The sequence below is a fragment of the Paramormyrops kingsleyae genome, chromosome 12, assembly GCF_048594095.1.
Source record: "Paramormyrops kingsleyae isolate MSU_618 chromosome 12, PKINGS_0.4, whole genome shotgun sequence".
NCBI lineage: Eukaryota > Metazoa > Chordata > Actinopteri > Osteoglossiformes > Mormyridae > Paramormyrops > Paramormyrops kingsleyae.
In genome coordinates this window covers 16,803,570-16,815,906 of record NC_132808.1, presented here as the reverse complement: position 1 = coordinate 16,815,906, position 12,337 = coordinate 16,803,570, and positions in this window count along the sequence as shown.

The following is a 12,337-nucleotide window of genomic DNA, read 5'->3' as shown; positions in this document are numbered from 1 at the left end:
TCCACATACAGGATCTGCACCCCTGTCGCTGGAGGTGCAGGGCTATAGTGCTACCCGCTTAGCCACATGCTAAACAGCTAGCTAAACACACGTTAAATGAAGTGTTACTGCACCAGTATGATAATCACAGAAGGAGTACATGGCTTTTGCCCAGACAGACCCACCACACATTCATACCCAAAATAAATTCTGCTGATTGCGATGGGGGACAGAGGTTCCTATGATGAATTTCCCATGATGCCGGCCCACAAACCCATCAGCTTACTGGTTTACTAGATGGCTAGTCCGTGTTTGGTACTGTACGTGGACTTGTTTTTTAAAATATAGGGACTTTGGTAACTAGAACAAGATGATGGAAAGAGAAGCAAAAGTTGACCATTTCAACTTTTCAGTTTCCTCTGGGTAATCTGGTTTTCCCCCTGCCAGTCAAAATTTTGCATGTGCGAGTGAATGGCGTGTGAGTGTGCATACCCTGCAAAGGGTTGGTGCTCCATCCTGGGCTGTTCCCTGCCCCATAGCATCCAGGGTAGGCTCCAGATCCCCCACAATCCTGAATAGATCAAGCACGTGCAGAGGATGGATGGATGGATGGATGGATGGATGATCTGGCATTTCTTTATTACGTACTCATTAATAAGACAGTACTATGGCATGACACAAGTAAATAACCAAAGACTTCAGTAATAACAAAAATAAGTTTGTTTCTCCAATAAATGACAATAAAGCAAGGCTACTGGAGAATTTTTGCAGTGATACAAGATCAGGCCAAACCTTTGGGAGGGTGTCACCCGAGTACACGAAGACACCCAAGGACAGTGACTAGCATCACACTCACACTGCAGACACGGATCAGGCCAGACCTTTGGGAGGGTGCCACACTAGTACATGGAGACACCCAAGGACAGTGACTAGCATCACACTTACACTGCAGACACGGATCAGGCCAGACCTTTGGGAGGGTGTCACCCGAGTGCACGAGGACACCCAAGGACAGTGACTAGCATCACACTCACACTGCAGACACGGATCAGGCTAGACCTTTGGGAGGGTGCCACACTAGTGCACGAGGACACCCAAGGACAGTGACTAGCATCACACTCACACTGCAGACACAGTCACTCCAGATGTGTGCACCATGTTTTTATCGCATGACGTGAAAGAAGCTCCATAGCAGGTATGTAGGGAATAGCCCGTTGTATTTCGATAATCATCGTGACATGTGTGCAGTGGCTATTTCCTTTTCACACAACATGTTGGGCTTATAAAAAGGTGGAATATCTGGTCGCCTTTTCATCAGTAACCACTGAGCGCAGGCGATTGTAAACAAAAGGACTGGATCCAAATAATGAAGTGAGTCTCTGTCTGGGCTTGGAAATGGAAATTACAGAGTATTACAGAGTGAACTGACCCATGAAAGTACTGAATAATGTGATATGTTATGTCATGCTGTGAAATAAAAACACATTATTTTAATGCTTAGGGGAGTCCATGCTCCCCCCACCCCGTTACATTACAGAAATTACACAAACTATTTGTTAATGTATGTGAATATGGTGGTAGTCATCAAGCCTGGTGTGAGACTAAACAGCAGGATGGAAATGCTAAGGAGAAAAAGGTAAATAACAGGAAGACAAAAGTGCATTGCACTGATAGGTGGACCTGTAGGCTAGCAATCTATCTTGCTAATGTGATGAGAGTTTAATATGGTGTTGATGTTGCTCTTCTCTTTTATTGTCTGCCATTTTCTCCTCACCTGTAAAAGTATGCAGTTACGTGGACCTCAGATTGTTCTGTTTGTACCGTCTCCTCCAAGGACACTTTGCCAGGAACACGCTGCCCCAAGAAAGACCCTTTTCCCAGTGCTGTTAGGGGTGTGGCTACAGTGTGGGGGGGTGAATGGGCATCATGGGAAGAGCAGAAGAATGGCAGTGTTGGAACAGGGTGTCCAATAAGCCAATCAGGAGCCTCCAGAACAGGTGAGTTCGACGATCACAATAGATTGAGGGGTATAATCATGGCCAACCTGAGCCATTGGTGACTTTTGAGGAATTTTACTTTAACTACAGTAGTCTATTATTCAGAAGAACTTGTCAATGAGATAGAAGTAATGTTTGTTAATTAATTTATTAATCATAATCATTCATCATTTCTTTTTTCTTTAAAAAAACCTTTTAAATGGTTTAGTAAGCTCTGGAAGTTTCAGCTCTTATCATGTATGTTAGTTGTCTGTGGGGTTTGTAAAATGTGTATTAAAAGGATTGATGACTTGTCTACCGTAAATAAAATGTACCTACGGGTACTAATAAAGTAACATGAACCTGAACCTAGTGTTGGCATGCCACATGGCTCCAGCTGTTTCCACTTCCCTATGGACCATGGAAAATGTACTTAGCTCATGTCCAAAATGATGTTGGGCATCGAAGAAGCTCAGGAACAGCATTCGCCTTCGATTTGTCCTCTGCATTTGTCTTTGGATGTCTGATTTATCTAATGAATATTCAACGAAAATCCCTCGCGCCTTCTTAGGCCCAAAAGGACATTGGGGTTTTATGCTCCTATTGTATTCCCTTTATTGCTTTCCCGTTGTCAGACTGAAGGCAGACATTAGCCTCTGGCTGCCTAGCATGTCATGTTTAGATAAAGTCCGCCTCCACTATGACCACACTCTCATGCATGCCTTCCAAAGAGGGAGCACAATGTATCCCTAATGGGATGGAGTGTAACCCAGCCATTGTGCGAGGGGTCATGTGACCATGCTCACAGTGGAACAGATGATTTATGCTCCTCATCTTTTGTCAGATGGTGGTCTTTGAGGTGCAGTACTGAGACTGAGCTTAAAAGGCCTGCCCTCACTGGAGGAATGACAGGCCAGGCCAGACCCACATGCTCGAGCTTTACACTCACCCGAAGATCGGAATTTGGCCTGCAGTTATCTTTGTCATGGTTTGGGCAGTTGGTAACGCTTCAGGAATGAGCTGTTTTGTTTTTTTTTTGTTTTTTTTTTTTTTTTAAAAAAGGAGACGACCATTTAAATAAGAATTTAAACATGGATGGCAAAATGCACCATAAAACTGAAATGTGTTGAAAACATTAAATATCTACATGTAGTAGAAGTATATAGTAGGCTTCAATAATGGCACTGCCTGTGACGTTAATGACTTTTGTCCAGGTATTATGAGCTTTTGGGTTAACCCTACCTCAGACTGTGGCCTATAAGCCATAGTGGGAGAGGTATCTACAACTGGATTTTCCCAGTGTTTGATAATTACAAAGGCACAGCATTTTTTATTTATTTGTTTTTTTTTACGAGAATAACACCACAGCACATTAAGGACCATCCTCTTAATTATCCGCCATAAATCCATGTCGTCTCTGTCGGGAGTTGCGACGCGCTTAGGAAGAGTGCTGTTTTATCAGGTGTCAAGCTTTTCAGGTGCTCCTGCCAGGCATGGCAGATGAAAAATACAGGTAAGATAAATAAATAGCGTGAACCGGAGCCAGCCGCACAGCCAGGGATGTGTGGAAGGCGCTAGCTGGAGGGACAGCAGAGGGGGGCAATGTGTGCTTAGCGGAGTACTCGCGCCAGCAAGCGTCACGCACAAACAGACCCCAAAGCGTCCGCCAGCAGACCATGCTGCGGCATCGGCGGGGCGTGGCCACAATGTCTCTCGGTTCAGGCTCACACGCACCACTGAGCACACGTGTGACGATGCTAATATGCGATCCATTGAATGTACAGATCTGCAAGCGGTGAGGACTACCCGCAGACCCCCCTCTGAAGAGGGGCAGGGCCCTGGGCAAGGCAACCGATTCAGGTCCCCAGCTGAGGCCAACATAAGCCATTGTAATATAGATGCAACTGTAACGAAGAATAATAACTTACCGATCGCTGGCAGTCTACAGTCTGACCTTTCTGGACTCCCTGGCAGCGAATTCTCTAATTAAGTGTTATAATCAAGGGCTGAAACAATGTCAAAACAGTGATGTGGCTACGCAGCTTATTAGCCTAGGTTATGTGATCACATGTCCAACACAGGAGTTAGGTTAAGTATATTTAGACAAAATGATGGACGGTCATGTGTCGCTTAACGACAGGAATGTATTCTGAATACACTACTAGTCAAAAGTTTTTGCACACGCTGACATTTTCTACATTTGCCTGTTACTCACTTGACGCTAAAAATATACTCAATATTCTTTGCTAACAAATAAATTTGCAGCACGTTCTCCATTTGAGTACCTTTACTAAGTTTAGTTCCATTGTATTTTTAGACAAAATGATGGGCAGTCATGATTCACCTAACGACGGGAATATGTTCCTAATACGTTAGGCGGTTCTGTTGCCAAGTGAAGCTCATAGAGTATATAGTACTTACACGAACTTAGATGGTATAACCTACTACACACCTTGGCTATATGGTACAGCCTAAATAACGAGAAAAAGTACAGCATAGTAAATACATAAAGCAGTAACATGGCTACTATCATTAACAAGTATTATATACTGTACATAATTGTATACGCTATATGACTGGCAGTGCAGTCAGTGTGTTTACACCAGCATCACCACACGTGAGTAACGAGTGTACGCTATGATGAATACGCTATAACATCACGAGGCAATAGGAATTTTTCAGCTCATTTATAATCTTATGGGACTACCGTCGTATACGCGGTCTGTCGTTGCCTGAAACATCATCATGCGGTACATGACTGTATTCAGATGAAATACAATCCATGAATACAATCCATGAACAAAATATTTAACAGCTTGTCATTATTCAGCCTATCATTATCTAGCCAGTTTTCCCATTTGGGAGGGGCCATTGTGGCTCGATCTGACTCCCGATATTCGGTTATGTACATGACACTAACTGAGCTCTTCCGAATAGAGGTCTTAAGGAGACAAACTATGTACTTTTCACCCACAGGGACAATCACAATGCTCAGAGATGGACAATTACAATTTACTTGACAGAAGTGTTGATCCAGAGTGACATACGATTGCTAGCAGGGTCAGTCAGTCCCTGGAGCGACTGGAGATTAAGGGCCTCCTTCAGAGCCCCAACAATGACGTCACCCTGCCAGCTCTGGGATTTGAACCAACAATTTTCTGATTTTAAGCACAGCATGAAAACCAACTGAGGCAGACACCAAAAGTCCATCCACCTCCTTCCTGTTCAATAAGAAGATGACACAGATGGGACATAAACTCACAATCCCCAGACAGAAATCTTATAAGGTTGGTTCAGTCCAGATATTTAGTGATGTATTACAACCAAACTGCTTCAAAACATGATGCTTTCTATGACATTTTCCCCCATTGGAAATACTTGCATCATTTTACCTAAACTTTATTTTCTAGTACTAGAAGCTTCTGGGATTTTGTCAGAATACAATCTGATTAGAAAAGGAGGAAAGCCTTCTCATAGCAGGGACAAGGCCACAGAACTGAGCCCAGAGGAGGTCGGGTAGAGCAGATGACGGGTCTGTGTTTACAGCTGGATTACAAACCAGTCATAAACAAACAGGTCGATCCCCAGAGGAATCACCGCATTGGCTGACGTGGTCTGTTTTCACGCCAGACGTATCACATCTCAAGCAAAAGTTCCTGCCAAATTAATGTCATTTGCTCCATTCTTCAATACATATTCTTGCAGTGAGTAAAAGGTGAGTAAAGGCAGCACTGACAGGGAGTAGGAGATAAAGTCATAGGCAGGACACCTCACTGTCCCATTTTTATAATCATTTGGCTCTGCTTGCATTACAACAATATTGTTTTTTTTTCCCTCCAGATCTCACTGACGTTTAATGGACTGGATTGGCCTTCAGATGCTTGACTTTCAGCATAGAGTCAATTTAACCCCCCCCCCCCCCCCCCCACTTTACACCCCATAGAGAAAACAATAGATCTACCCTTAAATTGTGTTTATTTCCCCGAACATTGACCTTCACATAAAGAGGATTCCCACCTTTTCAGCCCCTTTAAGGATCTTGCTGGTTGATCACCATTCACAGCAAAGTGGATGTTATCACTGGGTGAAGAGATATTTTTATGGAGTTCACCTAGCAAAAGGGGGTGGAGGCTGGGTGAGGAGCTCGTTAGCTCATGCATGAAAGGTCTACAGCGTTCGGCCATAGAGCAGCCATAGGAGAAGGGCCCACACTAACATGCCTGAACGAAAATCAATAGGACCGGCGCTGGAGGAGCCCTTCGGCCCTGCGATGTTTTGGATACATCCCCTTTGTTTTTGTTGATGCAAGTATCAGGTTAATCTGCTTTAGAGGAGATGGCAAACGGGCTGACCCCTGCCGGAACGGCTGCAGTTCTGCCGTGTTGACAGCTTGGGCTTGTACATACCACAAAAAACACTGTGTACACTCTGGCTGTTTGCCTAAGTCGTCTTCTGCCTCTGGATCTGTTATCTTCCCGAAGGCGTCAAGGTCCAGCGGACACCAAAGACCTTTTCTGATGTAAAGAGTGGAAGTTGATGGAACTGATTCTGTCTGATAACATTAGGCAGTGTTACAATACCAAGACCATCTGTTTGGACATCTACGGTCACCACCCATTCATTGGTTACAAGGTAACACACCTCATTCACAGTGCAGGTCATGTCACCTGTCGTTTAATATTAATACTGTTTCAAGATAAATGAATAGGTGAAAACAAATATGTCTCCCATTTTCACCTGAGTTTGATTGGGGTGCCCCTGTTCCCACTCACTGGCCAAAGATATGCACTTTAAGATGGTTAGTATCTCTAAACTGGCTTTGGTCTGGTGTGAGTCTTCATATGTCCCACTAATAAGCTGACCTCCAATCCAAAGTCTTCCCCACCTTATGTCCAGCGCTTCCTAGGATAAGCTCAGTGTTACCCAGTTTGAGTGGCTAGTTAAAATGGATGTTTTTTTTGCCAGATTCTTTCTTTATAGCTGCTGGCATTAAATGTTTCCTTATTGCTTCTCTTCTACTTATTCTGAGCATCTTTATTTTCACCTCTGGCCATAACCTTCTGGGTGTGGTTTCTCAATGTGTGCAAAACCTGCTGTTTAAGAAGTTGGGTTCTTGCTATTAACTTGCCAAAAATGCCAGACAGTGCAGGTCCTGCATTGCAGCAAAAACACCAGTACTGAACTAAACTAAGAATACAGTGACCAGTTCTTGGCAGTAGAGAGAAGCGTCACAGTCTGTGAAGGAGTATCACTCACCCTGTGAAGGAGCATCACACACCTTGAGAAGGAGAATCACTCACCCTGTGAAGGAGCATCACTCACCATGTGAAAGAATATCACTCACCCTGTGAAGGAGAATCACTCACCTTGAGAAGGAGAATCACTCACCCTGTGAAGGAGCATCACTCACCCTGTGAAGGAGAATCACTCACCATGTGAAGGAGCATCACTCACCTTGAGAAAGAGAATCACTCACCCTGTGAAGGACCATCACTCACCATGTGAAAGAATATCACTCACCCTGTGAAGGAGCATCACTCACCTTGAGAAGGAGCATCACTCACCCTGTGAAGGAGCATCACTCACCATGTGAAGGAGCATCACTCACCTTGAGAAAGAGAATCACTCACCCTGTGAAGGATAATCACTCACCATGTGAAAGAATATCACTCACCCTGTGAAGGAGCATCTTCCACCCTGCAATGGAGTATCACTCATCCTGTGAAGGATTATCACACAGTTAGTAACAAGATATGGGCAGCACTTTGGTAAAATAAATATAATAAAAAAAAATCATTTGAAATTAAAAGACAAGTGATCACTATAAGGATAAATTGAAGGGATGTCAAAATCAAAACATTCCAAGACTGTCAGTAGTATGACTTATTCTGAAGCTTTGCTGCTTTTGTCGTGCAGCCACGCTGTTCGTGACGTCGTGCTGACGGACGGGCCCAGCACGTCAAACAGCTACTTGTGATGCCGTGGCCCTTAATGGCTTGTTTACGTGTCCCCATGCTTCCCACAGGCCTGGATATGGTCCATGGGAGCACCGTGGTGTAACATGGTGATCATCAACCTGTAAAGAAATGGATTCTTGTTTAAAAGAAAAAGTTGTAATTTGTGGTTCAATTCTTCGTAATAATATGGCCAAACATTCACTTACAGTACAGTGCTGTTCCATTTTATACCTAGCATAAATGATCTTACATATGCAGTAGCCCAATCTGATCATTATCTTATAAAAGACCACAGGAGATTGTTACACTTTGCCAACAGTGTGTCTTTTACAAAACTGCCTATGTCACTGGTCACTATCATCTAGTCCACAGGAGAAAAAGACCTCGCTGGTGAACTTTTCTTTTATAATAATGATCCAGCATGTGAAATGTATTAAAATATCAAATGTGGTGGAAATTTCAAATATGTACATTTATTTAGTACTACAAAATTTAACATTAAAGCAGTCTGCTTTTTTGTATAAAAAATGTCCATTGCGAAGATAGAAGTTTATGTGATGTCATACTGCCACCTTGTGGTGGTTAGGATTTAGAGCCGCGGAAATATCCACTACATTGACGACAGTATTTTTTGTGACACCTTGAAGATACTAATGTTTAAGCTTTATATCAAAGATATTTAAGGCTAGCATTAGCAGAGCAGTACGCCACTCTTCTCTGCCTGGGAAACCCAGTAAATCTGTTCAGTCTCTTTGTCCCTTTCCTGAAATGTGATATTGTCTTGGTCCGGATTCAGAATCAGCTTCTTGGTAATAATGGTCTGATGCTGAACAGAAATATAATGCTATCTGTTTCAAGCTGGCTGAGAAAACATGTGTGTCATTATCCTGTAATTACAGTCTTTTTCAGAACTCTGTGGAGTTTCTGCTGATCTTTCATGGTCTTTAGGGTCTCTGTGAACAGGAGGACAGAGGTAGTTTGGCTTTGGGAGCCCATTAGAGGCCCACAATGTCCCCCTGAGCATCAAATTACACCAATATATTGTCACCTGAGACAAGGTAGCATCTCAGCTCTGAGTAGCTTGTGCTGGCTGTTGATACTGCGAGTATCTATGTAAAATGAGGATCTAGTAGCACCTTTTATCCTAAGTCTGCCCATATCAATACATCACATCCCCTCCATACTGCTATATCACTCAGCCAACAGTATGGGACTAACCAAGCCGTATACTAAAGCCCAACCATTGTACAATCAATCATACGCCGATGCTGCACGTTATTAGTATTGAATGTTAGGTAAATTATACTGAAAGTTTAAGAATCCTGATTACAAAAAAAAAAAAGATGTTCTTACAGTAGATATAGTTAAGTAAGGCTATAGATTTCTGGGTGTGGTATATTGAGGATGTAATGCTGAATAGGGTATAATGAGGATGCAGGATACTTGAAATGGTATAGCGAGGATGTAGGATGACGGATATGTATAATGAGGGGTAAGGATGCTGGACATGGTATAGTGAAGATATAGGATGTTGAATATTGTGTAGTGATGATCAGGGGCGTTGCTAGAGATTTTGGGCCCCATGAAAGCATATCATATTAGGCCCCCCAGTCCAAACCAATCCAGTTATTTTCCTAATCTTGTAGGGCCCCTGTCACTCAGGGGCCCTTGGAATCGTTCTAGCTTTCCTCTCCCTTACGGCACCCCTGGTGATGATTGTAGGATGCTGGGTATGATATAGTGGAGATGTAGCATGTTGGATATGCATAATGAGGATGTAGGATGCTGGATATGATATAGTGGAGATGTAGCATGTTGGATATGTATAATGAGGATGTAGGATGCTGGACATGGTATAGTGAAGATATAGGATGTTGAATACTGTATTGTGATGATTGTAGGACGCTGGACATGGAAGAGAAAGAATCTGTGATGCTGAATATGATATAGTGAGGATGTAGGATGTTGGATATGCTATGCTGAGAATGTAAGACGCTGGATATGGTATAACAAGGATCTAGGATACAGGATATTATATAGTGAGGATACAGGATCTGTAATTAATCTCTAGAATGGTGAGCACAGTATGAACATGACACTATAAAAGGCTTTGCTATGTAAAAGAAGGCCTGCAGAAGTAAAAAAAAAATGCATCATACAACATCACATTGTCTTGTGAATGGCTTTTGTACTACACATAGCATATGACAGCAGAATTAAGTGTAGTTATGTGGCGTTAACTGACTGATCCCTGATGGTCAAAGACTCTATTACTTTGCAGACAGGCCAGGGCATTGTTTCGGCAGCAGGGAGAAACTTGTATCAGTTACTGTAGATGTTATCAGCCCCTTAGCCTGGCTTTTAATGACCCGTGAGCTCACCATAGCCGTCATGAATTATGCATTCGCCAGCACTATCACTCGCTCTTCATTACTTATGTCCTCACACAACCTATCTCTTTGGGGACACCAGGCAGCAGGTGGCAAGTGTTAGTTCAGCAGTCACTACCGGACTTTTCCCACGGCTCAAAGGAAGCAACATTTCCTGTGACTTAATTCAATATGATGGCTGAATGCTGTAGCTGTTAGAATAGAACAGCATAAAATAGAATGGAATAGCCTTTATTGTCATTGCATGACATACAATGGGATTAAAAAGCGCTACTCTTGATCAATGCAAACAACAAACAACCACATCAAGAACACAATAAATATAAAAAGGTTTTATTTGAAATAAGATGTAGCAGCTCAATACAGTAGGTACATGTGGGTATGAAAGATGTGAATCCATTTATAGCAGTTTGAGGTCTGAACTATACAGTAAATATACAGTTCGGGATATTATATGCACTGCAGTGTCACAGACGCAGATTAGAGTAATGAATGTGAGTGGGTTATAGAGTTCAATTTACATATAGGCTTTGGGAAGAAACTGTTTTTAAATCTAGTGGTTTGTGTTTTATTCGTCCTGTAGTACTTGTGAGAGGGTAACAGGTCATACAGGTAGTGACCGGGACGTGTGGACGCTTTAATGACGCTGGTGGCTCTTCTGATGCAGCGAGAGCTAACAAAGACTTCCAGTGAGGGTAGTGTGATCCAGGGTGATCTCCAGCTCTTTGGGTAAAGTGTTAGTGTGTTCCAGTCTGATTGTTCACCTTTGCAGTTATTAAATTGATTTTGTCTGCTCCCAACATGAGAACCTACATCTGTATGTTCAGGTATGGTCCCTATATTGAGATGTTCAAATTGCTAAACTCAGTCACTGGTCCCGGTTCAGAAAGCATGTATGTAGTAATTTTACAAATAATTTTACATACTGATTTTGTTACTCTAAACAAACTGCAATGCACTTCAACAGAGGTTTTGATTTGCCATCTAATTGGCTCAAATCTAGGAGATACAGTTATAGACTCCGACTTGGAGAAAAGCCGGGCGATGGAATGGGAAAGGACAAGGGATGACTAACAGCCTCTTTCATCACATCCCTTACCTAGTCAGACGCTCTGTTTCTGTGCATTCTTTTTTGTCAGGCTTCTGTAGCACATTTCATCCCCGCATGTCAGACAAGCCTTTTTTTCTGCTGTGGGAATCTCCGAGGACACAAGGATGTTGATACTCACTGAGAAGGAATAGGCCGGAAAATACCTGCTCGTGCGGAGAGATGGAATTCGGGGCGCTGCAGGTGTTACCGCACACCTTGGGGATGTGGCATGCCAACTACAGCTTCATACACATCTGGACCCGGTTCATACTGCCCCTGCTTTTTTCCCCAAAGCTTTTCTGCTGTCATTAAAGGTGTAATTCATAGGATTCACTACATAATACTTTACAGAGCTAAACACTTTTTATAGGATAGGTGCCCAAATATGTCCTGAGATTCAAATTCATACCTGTTTTGTTTTCTCACTGCTATTAATACATGTCTGCATATATTTATTAATGGTCTTGGAATGCTATTTCACTGCGGCAGCTCGCGTGCAGCCTTTAAACCACAGGAACACTGCCTCTGCATTTTAATCAGCCTACAGAATGGACACATGGCTAAAGCGCTTTTCTCTATGCTGAGGGCTCAGAGCAACTCAGGCGCTACAGTGTTTATATCACTACTGAGTCTGAGCATAACATTATGTGCTTTGCTTCTTTTATTACTTTTGTATGTTTGGAAACAAGACTAGAACAAAGGGCAGCAGTAATAAATTGTTTTAGTTACTGAGCATATTAATAACGAAAACAATTGCCCTTTGTTATGACTATTTGTTTCCTTCTTTTGATCGTGCACCATGAGCAGTGATCTCTCTCACTCTTTCCTGCTGCTGAACAACATTTGGTCTCGTCCTCTGTGCTGATAATGGAAACCTTTGACACTGGTCTCACTCTTCTTGTCGTGGGCTCGACCAGTCATAAATTAGGCCATTATGACCAGGCA